The sequence below is a fragment of the Rhipicephalus microplus genome, unplaced genomic scaffold (assembly GCF_043290135.1).
Source record: "Rhipicephalus microplus isolate Deutch F79 unplaced genomic scaffold, USDA_Rmic scaffold_184, whole genome shotgun sequence".
Taxonomy (NCBI): domain Eukaryota; kingdom Metazoa; phylum Arthropoda; class Arachnida; order Ixodida; family Ixodidae; genus Rhipicephalus; species Rhipicephalus microplus.
In genome coordinates, this window is record NW_027464755.1 from 315296 (window position 1) to 326062 (window position 10767).

The following is a 10767-nucleotide window of genomic DNA, read 5'->3' on the forward strand; positions in this document are numbered from 1 at the left end:
TACTAACCTTTGGAACATGTGAAATGCCCACCTCTCTTAAGGCTGGGTACTTAAAAATAAATGTCAGACCCTACATTCCCAACCCCAGACGCTGTTTCAAATGTCAGAGATTCGGACACGCCTCGCACTCTTGCAGAGGCAAAGAAACATGCGCAAAATGCAGCGCAAACGACCACAAATCAGAAAACTGCTCATCCTCACCCCACTGTGTTAACTGTGACGGGGAACACCCAGCGTATTCCCGGTCATGCCCATGTTGGAAAAAAGAAAAAGAAGTGATCGCTCTGACCGTCAAAGAAAAAATATCATTCAGCGAAGCGCGAACAAGGCTATCATACCTGTTCCACAAAAGTTACGCCGATGTGACGCAGTCGGGGGCAGCGTCACAAAGGCCTCAGGAGTCAACCGCTACCACACCCAGTGGTTCTATGGTGACTCAAACCGCCCCCGTAAAAGAAGCAGCGCCAGCTGCTCCATGCACATCAAAGGGCCCGCAGACTCCGGTCTCCCTGGGCCCTAAACTCAATAGAGTGCCAAGGCCTGAGATTCGTTTCTCAGCGCCTCACTCTCGATCTTCCAGCGCCTCAGACAAGGCAATGGAGATCGACCACAAAACTCCGGTGTCATCGACACCAAAGGACAAGCGCTCTCTCGAGTGTACCAAACAGGACAAGGACAAAGTCCCTGTAACCACAATAAGTAAGCGATAACCGTAATGGTTATCGTATTTCTTTCTATTTCTTAATATTGTCACCTATCATCTTTTATACCAATCAATCCCCAGAAGTATATTTACTTAATTTTATTCTGCCATGGCTTTTATCGTACATTGGAACTGTAGAGGCTTAATTCATAACTTAGGTGACATAAAGGACATCATTAACAAATTCTCACCAGTAGCTTTTTGCCTCCAAGAGACAAATCTTGGTACAAAACACAGCCACTTCCTAAAAGGCTTCAAAGTTGCCCGAAAGGACCGCGAACATTGCAACCGTCTTTCAGGAGGAGTAGCCATAGTGGTGCAGGGCAGCACTCCTACGCGAGATGTCCAAATAAACACATCTTTCGAGGCCGTAGCCGTCACCATCCTATCATACAAGACCATCACCATCTGCTCACTGTATATCCCACCTCACACCCTTTTCACCACCAAAAACTTAGAAAATCTATTGGAACAGTTGCCAAAACCATTTATCTTAGTTGGGGATTTCAATGCTCATTCAACCCTTTGGGGTAGCGACAAAACTGACGCAAGAGGGCAAGCCGTGGAAGATTTCATTTTATCAAATGACATCTGCCTTCTTAATTCCGGTGCTTTTACCTACTTTTCACCAACCTCGCGCACTTTTAGTTGCTTAGATCTCGCCATGTGTTCATCGTGTATTTTTAATGATTTTAAATGGGACGTCCTCAACACGTCTTATGGTAGTGATCATCAACCCGGCATCATAAAACTCATACCATCTTACCCAACTCTAACAAGCAGGCCACGCCGGTGGAAACTGCAGCTCGCGAACTGGCCAGTTTTCACAGAAAACGCTAAGCTCGATGAAGTTTTCTCATCGGAGCTTTCTGTTGAGGAACTAAACGAAGAGTTCGTCAAAGTGTTAATTTTAGCAGCAGAAAAAGCAATACCGCAATCATCCGGCATCGTACGCAAGAAATTCAATCCTTGGTGGACAAACGAGTGTACTGATGCCAAAAAACTACAAAATAAGGCCTGGGGAATTCTACGAAGATACCCCACGTACACCAACCTCATCAACTTCAAACAGGCAAAAGCCAGAGCCCGATTTATTCGAAGACAGGCAGAAAAGGATTCATGGCAAAAATACATATCATCAATTAACAGTTCAGTCACATCTAAACACATCTGGGACCAGGTGAGGAAGTTCAAAGGAGAGTACTCCTCCTACACAATACCACTGCTCACAAGTCCAGACCCACAATCAACACTAGAAGACCAGGCCAACCTATTAGGAGAACACTTTTATAAGGTATCACGCTCAGCAAATTACACCAATACATTCCTGAAATACAAAGAAAATGCAGAAAGACAAAGATTGCCTACTAGCAGTACCTCAAATGAAAGTTATAACCTTCCGCTTACGCTGCACGAATTGAACAGGGTACTCTCTGCCGGTAAAAAAACGGCAACAGGGGCTGACCAAATACACTACGCAATGTTGGCACACCTATCCCAAGCATCCACACGGGCACTTCTCCAATTCTTCAACAAAATATGGGACTCTGGCATAATGCCTGAAGATTGGAAAAAAGCCATAGTCATACCATTCCTAAAACCTGGTAAACCCCCAACAACCCCAAGTAGCTACAGGCCCATTGCATTAACAAGTTTCCTTGCAAAAACTTACGAAAGCATCATAAATATTAGACTTACCTTCACTCTGGAATCGGAGCACCTAATAGACGCACACCAGTGCGGATACAAAAAGGGCTGTTCCACCACTGATCACATTGTTAGGCTGGAACAAGAAATACGACAAGCATTTCTACACAAACAGTTCTGTCTCTCGGTCTTCTTTGACCTAGAGAAAGCATATGACACAACTTGGAGATACGGAATTCTCAGAGATCTAGCTAACTTAGGGATTCGCGGAAGAATGCTGAACTGCTTACACGATTTTTTATCGAATAGAACTTTTCAAGTACGTTTGGGTACGGTACTGTCACGAATATTTGTCCAAGAAAATGGTGTACCACAGGGCTGCGTTTTGAGCACCACCCTGTTTATAGTAAAAATGAACTCCATCAACAGGGCTATACCCCGTACAGTCATGCACTCCATCTATGTTGATGATCTACAAATTGCATGCCGAGCCTCCAGCCTATCATCCTGCGAAAGGCAACTCCAAATTACAATAAATCGGCTTACGAAATGGGCCGACCAAAATGGTTTCCGCTTTTCAGCCCAAAAAACCACAGCTGTTCTCTTTACACAAAAGAGAGGACTGTTCCCTGAACCCGCGCTCAAACTATACAATATCAACATGCCGGTAAAACAAGAACACAAATTTCTAGGAATCATATTCGACCGAAAACTAAACTTTCTGCCACACATAAATGCACTGAAAACTAAGGCAAACAGAGCACTCAATGTGCTCAAAGTACTCTCCCATAAACACTGGGGTTCCGATCGATTCTGCCTTATACGTATTTACCGATCCCTTGTACGCAGCATTTTAGACTACGGATGCATAGTCTACGGCTCGGCGCGAAACTCATACATCCGCCGTCTTGACCCTATACACAACCTCGGTCTCCGTCTGTCAAGTGGTGCTTACAGAACATCACCTGTGCAAAGTCTATACGTAGAATGCAATGAGCCCCCTCTATGTGATCGAAGAGCATTACTAACCTTGTCATATGTTTTAAGAATAAGGTCGTCACCTGAACACATCTGCTATGAAATTGCCGCAAAATGTGACTCGCGCTCACACTATCTCAACAAACCGAACCTAATCAAACCACTTGTCCTACGTTTCGAGGAATACTGCCGCTTTTATACCATCCCTGTTGAATCACTAGATGTCGCTATTAAACCACCAAGACTGCCGCCATGGTTTGACCTGTCACAGCTATGCGAATTTTCACTTAGCCGTTTCAACAAAAAAAGCACCCCACCAGAACACATAATCCAAGAATTTTATACACTTCAGCACGAATATAGGGATTACGAAGAATTTTACACAGATGGCTCAAAAACGGAGGACCACGTGGGTATTGGGATTGTGACGACGAAAAGCGCAATTTCTGTGAAAGTACCTCGTAGTTTTTCCATTTTTTCAGCTGAAGCTTATGCCTTGAGTGAAGCAGTTCGGAAAATCATCGCTGAAAAATACAAGAAAGCAATCATATACACCGACTCACTAAGCACACTAAAAGCACTACATATAAAATCCGAATGTGAGCCTATAGTAGGCGACATTCTAAACATGGTATACTTAAACAGTCAGGCAACCTGCATCCGTTTCTGCTGGGTCCCAAGTCATGTTGGGATACCTGGAAACGAAAAAGCACATAAGTATGCTTCCCAGGCAGCCCATAAAACAGTAACAAAAGTAAAAATTCCCCTTAAAGATATCCAGAGAACAATTCGCCTGGCCCTACTAGCAAAATGGCAAAAGCAATGGGACACCTGCACGAACAATAAGCTCCACCTGGTAAAACCCACACTCGGGGAATGGAAGACCTGCCGTCACCAGCAACGGTTTATTGAAGTTGTATTATGCCGACTTCGCATTGGACACACACACTTGACACACAACTTCTTACTCGCAAAGGAAGAACAACCAACGTGTGAAAAATGCCAAGGAGCGTTAACACTTATGCACATCCTAATCACATGTCCTACCATTGAAACACAGAGACAAAAATATTTCAGCAAGCTATACAAACAACACGTACCTTTACACCCTGCTTTGTTCCTAGGAGATGACCCTCTAGTACCTCTGCCTGACTTGCTAAACTTTCTGAAAGAAAGTAACCTGTTAAATAAGCTTTAAAATCTCATCTTTTTAGCGTCCATTCCTGAAAGTCTTGTGTCTGGCGCAGCATAGCCTTAGCTGCTTTTGCGCCATAAAAAACCAAATTAACCTAACCTAACCTTTCACGGCATGGTCATGATTTTATTACTTGTATGTTTTTACCCGCCTTACCGCGAGGAATTTTATGGCCTTTATACAGCCGCTTATCACAATCATTGTCCATATTCTTAGTAACATGAACTGGCGCTCTTTGGCCGTGAAACGGCCCTTGCGCCACAAAACTTCAAACATCATCAGCATTTTTTTTCTTTAAAATGTGATTTTGAGGATTCGTACTTTAGAGTGAAGGGTTTAATTTTCACTTGTGCCTTGACTTTAGCCACCAATCAGATAACTTTCTAGTTAAGTCTACCCGCTTAAAGTCTATTTTGCCCTCCCGGTCCCTAAACCCCAGTGCTTTGAAAAACTCAGCGCCATCATCCTCTCAGACTTTTTTTTTCAAGGCGGCCTTTCTTTCACTGCTTTTTTGGTGAGATACGATGGCAAATTTGGCAAAATAGTGGGAACAGCGTCACTGCTCAACATAGGCCTCCCGCATGGGATCCGCACTTCTTTACCGCCGATGGTGTGTACATAATCGTGAATTACGTAACGAGGCTCGAAGTGGAGTTCACAAACCGCACTTGTGTCTTCGAGTGGCTTGTCCGCACGGTGTAAATTATTCTCCCACAGTCTTCTGAGTCTCTCATCCCTGGGGACGACGAACAGTGACGGTTTTGGAGCGCCTTTCACGTGAACGTAGCCCGTCTGGCATCCGGGCGCATAACAATGGTTCTGGCGACGTGGTGTCATTCCGCACTAAGTGTCGATGACCGCGAGGTGTTCACTACCAATCTACATTATTCATAACTATAAGAACTGAAAAACGGAACGTATTGACAAAGCACTGCTCGGCCGTAAACCTGCAGCGACGACGACACACAGCCAACACAGAAGCGGAGTGAAAAGGTGAAAACTCCCATGGATGGATGGATGGATGGATATGGCTGTACCCTTTGGATCGGGCGGTGGCAAGCCGTAATACCTAATGAACCAAAAACTAGATTTATTTTTTTTTATTTAAAAAGTGAGTTTGAGGATTCGTACTTTAGAGTGAAGGGTTTAATTTTCACTCGTGCCTTGACTTTAGCCACCAATCAGATAACCTTCTTCTAGTTAAGTCTACCCGCTTAAAGTCTATTTCGCCCTCCCGGTCCCTAAACCCCAGTGCTTTGAAAAACTCAGCGCCATCATATAGGGTGAAGCCCTTTACAGAACAATATCACGTGTTCGGCAGTTTTTTCTTCCTTTCCACACGCACTGCATACTGTGTCTACCCCCCCGCAGGGGCGCCTGTGAAACCAGGCGTTTGGTGTGTAGCGACACCACGGACCCGAGCTAACGGGGGAGTTTCTACTCCCTCCCACGCCTAGCCGTGCGTGGCTTTGCCGTGTCCGAGGAAAAGGGGATCCTGGGGGTTGAGCTAACGCTGGGTGATTGGACCTTTAAGGCCCCCCAGCGGCGGCAACACACCCCTTTGGCCCTGGCTTCACGTAGACGGCACCCCTGGGCTGACCCACCCAGGGGAAATCGGCAGTCGCCTTTTCCTATCACTCTCTTCCTACATCTTCGTCTTTATCTCTCTCTTTTTATCTGTCCTGTCATCTTCTCTTTTCCGTTTACTTCCGAATTTCCTGGCGGCGAGGGTTAACCCTGTGTAGTTACCCAACCTTGGGTAGTTATATTCGGTTATAGCGGCGATGCATGGCTGGCGTCTCCAAGTGTTTACTAGTCAACCTTGTAGCGTGCCCTTGTTGGGCTCGGTGGTGGGTGGCCACCATCGCCGCCGAACTTTATAGCATTTTTATGGCAAAAGCTTTTCCCCTCCTTCCTGATCGCTCCCTAAAAAGGTGGCGCACCGATGATACTTTCCTGCTTAACACACCAAAGCCGACATTCCCAAAGTACCATGTAATCCACAGTCAAAACGAAAACAAGACAGTCCGAGCCATTTCACCTTTCCTCGTTTCCAAAACTCTCACAGAAGCAATAGGCCCAGGTTATAAAGTGACAAAGATGGGAAGTGGCGATCTTCTTTTGGAGGTTCGTGACAAAGCTCAGTATGAAAAGCTGTCTAAGCTTGTAGCCTTTGGGGAAGCCCCTGTTTCGGTGGGCCCACACAGGTCTATGAACACTGTCCGTGGCGTAATTTCTGATGATGATCTTACTGAGCTTTCTGAAAGTGAGCTGCTCGAAGGTTGGCAGGACCAGAACGTGGTCAAAGTCCAACGAATAACAATAAGGCGCAACAACAAACTGATTCCTACAAAACACGTAATAAATACCTTCGGAACAAGTGACCTACCAGAATCAATCGAAACCGGCTATTGTAAGCTTCGTGTAAGACCATACATTCCCAACCCTCGTCGATGTTTCAAGTGCCAACGTTTCGGTCATGGATCGCAGAGTTGCAGAGGGCGTGCCACTTGCGCAAAGTGCGCATCCATTCAACATATATCGGACAACTGCACCTCAGAAACAACTCATTGTTCGAACTGTGAAGGAGATCACGCTGCCTACTCACGATCATGCCCCGCATGGAAAAAAGAAAAACAAATAGTAGAACTCAAGGTTAAATTCAATCTCACATTCCAAGAAGCACGCCAACGTTTCGCAATACACAACCCATCTTATCCCTCCTTTGCAGATGTGACGCGCCGGGGCGCCGCGCCACATGCCTCGGCACCCGCGAATGTCGCACAGTGTGTGGCCGCGGTCGTGCCGCCAGCGCCCCCGGCCGGAGCAGCCTGTACTGCTCCGCCACTTGACAAACAGGGCCGGCAGACCCCGGTGTCTGCCGAACCTGGGACCACTGCAGGTGCAGTTAGGTCCAAAAGTTCAGTGAATGTGCCTGCCCAGCAGGCACCATCCACCACCTCACAAGAGGTGATGGATACAAGTCCCACTCCTCCGGCGCCTCAGACGCCGAAGGATAGGCGCAACTCCTTGGAGCGCGCCAAAAAAGAAAAACATCGAATCACAGGGCCCTCAAAAGGCCCTGTAAACTAACGCAACACCTCTGTACACACAGCACCACACTACATTAAAATGACACAACTTCTACAGTGGAACGTCAGAGGACTGTTGAGAAACCTCGACGATATCCATGAACTTTTACACAAACATACACCTAAGGTGCTGTGCGTACAAGAGACACACCTGAAACCTAAACACACCAACTTTTTACGTCATTACGTTATCTTTCGGAAAGACCGGAATCATGCCATTTTGCCATCCGGTGGTGTTGCCATTATAGTCAATCAAGGGATTGCATGCACACACCTACCACTACAAACATCCCTTGAGGCGGTGGCTGTTCGAGCAGTTCTTTTGAATAAGCTCGTCACCATCTGCTCTCTCTACATACCTCCACAACACCGTCTTGAAAAGCATGAATTCGAGTCCCTCATAGAGGAACTTCCAGAACCTTATATCCTCCTTGGAGATTTCAATGCACATAGCAATCTATGGGGTGACTCTCGCTGCGATGCTCGAGGTCGCCTGATTGAACAGCTACTTTTTTCTTCCGGTGCGTGCCTGCTGAATCGGAAAGAGCCAACATACTACAACATCGCTAACAATACGTACTCAGCAATAGACCTCAGCATAATATCCCCATCACTCCTGCCTCTACTTAAATGGGAAGTTATCAATGATCTATATGGTAGTGATCATTTTCCTATCGTTATCAGCTCATCATTAACAAATACATGTCCTGCACAAGTTCCCAAATGGCTCACCGATAAAGCTGATTGGGGAAAGTTTCAAAAAATGACTTTATTATCTTGGAGTGACATGGCGGCATTGAGTATAGAGGATGCTGTATGCTACTTTACAGCTTTCTTGGTTGATGCAGCAGCAAAATGTATTCCCCAAACATGTGGACCGTCAAGCAAACGACGAGTCCCATGGTGGAATAATGAGTGCCGTGAAGCTCGAAAAAAACAAAATAAGGCATGGAGGTTGCTTAGAGACTCGCCCACAGCCGAGAATCTTGTAAACTTTAAGAACGTCAAGTCGCAAGCAAGGAGGACGCGCCGACAGGCGAGAAGAGAAAGTTGGCACAAATTCGTATCGGGCATTAACTCATACACAGATGAGTCGAGAGTCTGGAGCATGGTTAGTAAGGTGGCAGGACGAGAAGCACATTCGCTTCCTCTAGTGAACACACAAGGGGAGAGTTTGGAAGACCAGGCAAACACTCTCGGAGCGCACCTTGAACAGGTCTCCAGCTCAACACACTATAGCGAAGCGTTCCGACGATACAAAACCGGAATAGAAAAACAGAGATTAGAGCGCAAGCCCAGAACACATGAGGCATACAACGAACCTTTCTGTTTTGCTGAACTGCAGGCCTCACTTGCCTGTTGCAATAAATCTGCCCCAGGCCCGGACCGTGTGGCATATGAAATGTTGAAACACCTGCCCACTGAAACCCAGAAAGCTCTCCTCTCTCTCTATAATGCGATATGGTCTTCTGGCGAGCTACCCTCAGCCTGGAAGGAAGCTATTATTATCCCAATTCTAAAACAAGGCAAGGACCCGGCCTCAGTTTCCAGCTACAGGCCAATAGCATTAACCAGCTGTATTTGCAAAGTCTTTGAAAAAATGATTAACAGGCGCCTGATGTACTTCCTTGAAATTAGTGGCCTACTTGACCCATACCAGTGTGGGTTTCGAGAGGCTCGGTCCACCACTGACCACCTTGTCCGTATCGAGGCACAAATTCGCGACGCTTTTGTTCATAAGCAATTTTTTCTTTCTGTGTTTCTCGATATGGAAAAGGCATATGACACTGCATGGCGCTTCGGCATATTGCGAGACCTGTCACATTTAGGTGTGCGGGGTAGAATGCTGACAGTTATCGAAAGCTACCTGTCCAACCGTACATTCCGTGTCCAAGTTGGCACTGTCTTATCTCGAGTATTTGTCCAAGAAACAGGAGTGCCACAAGGAGGTGTATTGAGCTGTACACTTTTCATAGTTAAAATGAATTCCTTGCACCTGTCTCTCCCACGAAATATTTTTTACTGCATATATGTCGATGATGTGCAGATTGGTTACAAATCTTGCAACATCTCAATGTGCCAACGTCAAGTTCAACTAGGGTTGAACAAGGTATCTCAATGGGCAAACGAGAATGGTTTTATACTCAACGCGCAAAAGAGTACTTGTGTCTTGTTCAGCCGAAAGAGGGGCCTCCATCCTGACCCCGACATTGACCTGCATGGTCAACCTCTGTCAGTGAAGACCGAGCACAAGTTTCTCGGTCTCATATTAGACACTAAGCTAAGTTTCATCCCACACATCAAGTATTTAAGGGACAGGTGCTTAAAAACAATGAACATTTTGAAAGTGTTGTCACACACTACATGGGGTAGTGACAAAAAATGTTTAATTAACTTATATAAAAGCCTCGTACGCACACGCCTAGATTACGGTGCTATAATCTATCAGTCGGCAACACCATCGGCCTTGAAAATTCTTGACCCTGTCCACCATCTAGGTATTCGCCTCTCTACGGGTGCTTTCCGCACCAGCCCTGTGGAGAGCCTGTACGTGGATTCGAATGAATGGTCGCTCCACCTACAAAGATGTTCCCTGTCCTTTTTGTACTTTTTGAAGGTGAAGGCAGACAAGAAACATCCTTCCCATTTCACAATTAATGATTTGTCTTGTTCTGGCTTGTTCGAGAACCGACCTTCGTTTAGGCAGCCCTACGCGCTGCGTGTAAGGAGCCTGGCCGAAGGAACAGGTGTGCCTCTTCTTGAACCCAGTTTGATGGCTCCTGCAACATATCTGCCACCGTGGCAGTGGCAGCTTATAGACTGTGATGTTTCTTTTGTTGATGTCACAAAGCACGCACCACTTGCACACATACATACATACTTTTTAGAGCTACAACATAAATACACATGCCCTGAGTTCTTTACTGATGCGTCAAAGTCAAACACTTCTGTGTCATATGCAGCAATAGGCCAATCCTTTTCTGAGGCCGGCGTTCTTCATCCTAATGCAAGCATTTTCACAGGAGAAGCTTACGCAATACTGCCGGTCGTAAAACACATTAAACAGGTAAAATTACAAAAGGCGGTAATATACACAGATTCTCTAAGTGTGGTCAAAGCCCTGAAAACTCCTAAAAAACACAAGAACCCAG

General features: G+C 45.9%; 1 long non-coding RNA gene across 1 annotated transcript; it reads right to left on the minus strand.

Annotated features, from left to right (window-relative positions):
- Nucleotides 1-3652: 3652 nt before the first annotated feature.
- On the minus strand, nt 3653-4627 carry LOC142791745 (uncharacterized). The gene is made up of 2 exons (XR_012890386.1): nt 4429-4627; nt 3653-4023 (listed from the first exon to the last, which is right to left on the minus strand). It is a non-coding gene; the product is annotated as an uncharacterized LOC142791745 (long non-coding RNA).
- Nucleotides 4628-10767: the final 6140 nt, after the last annotated feature.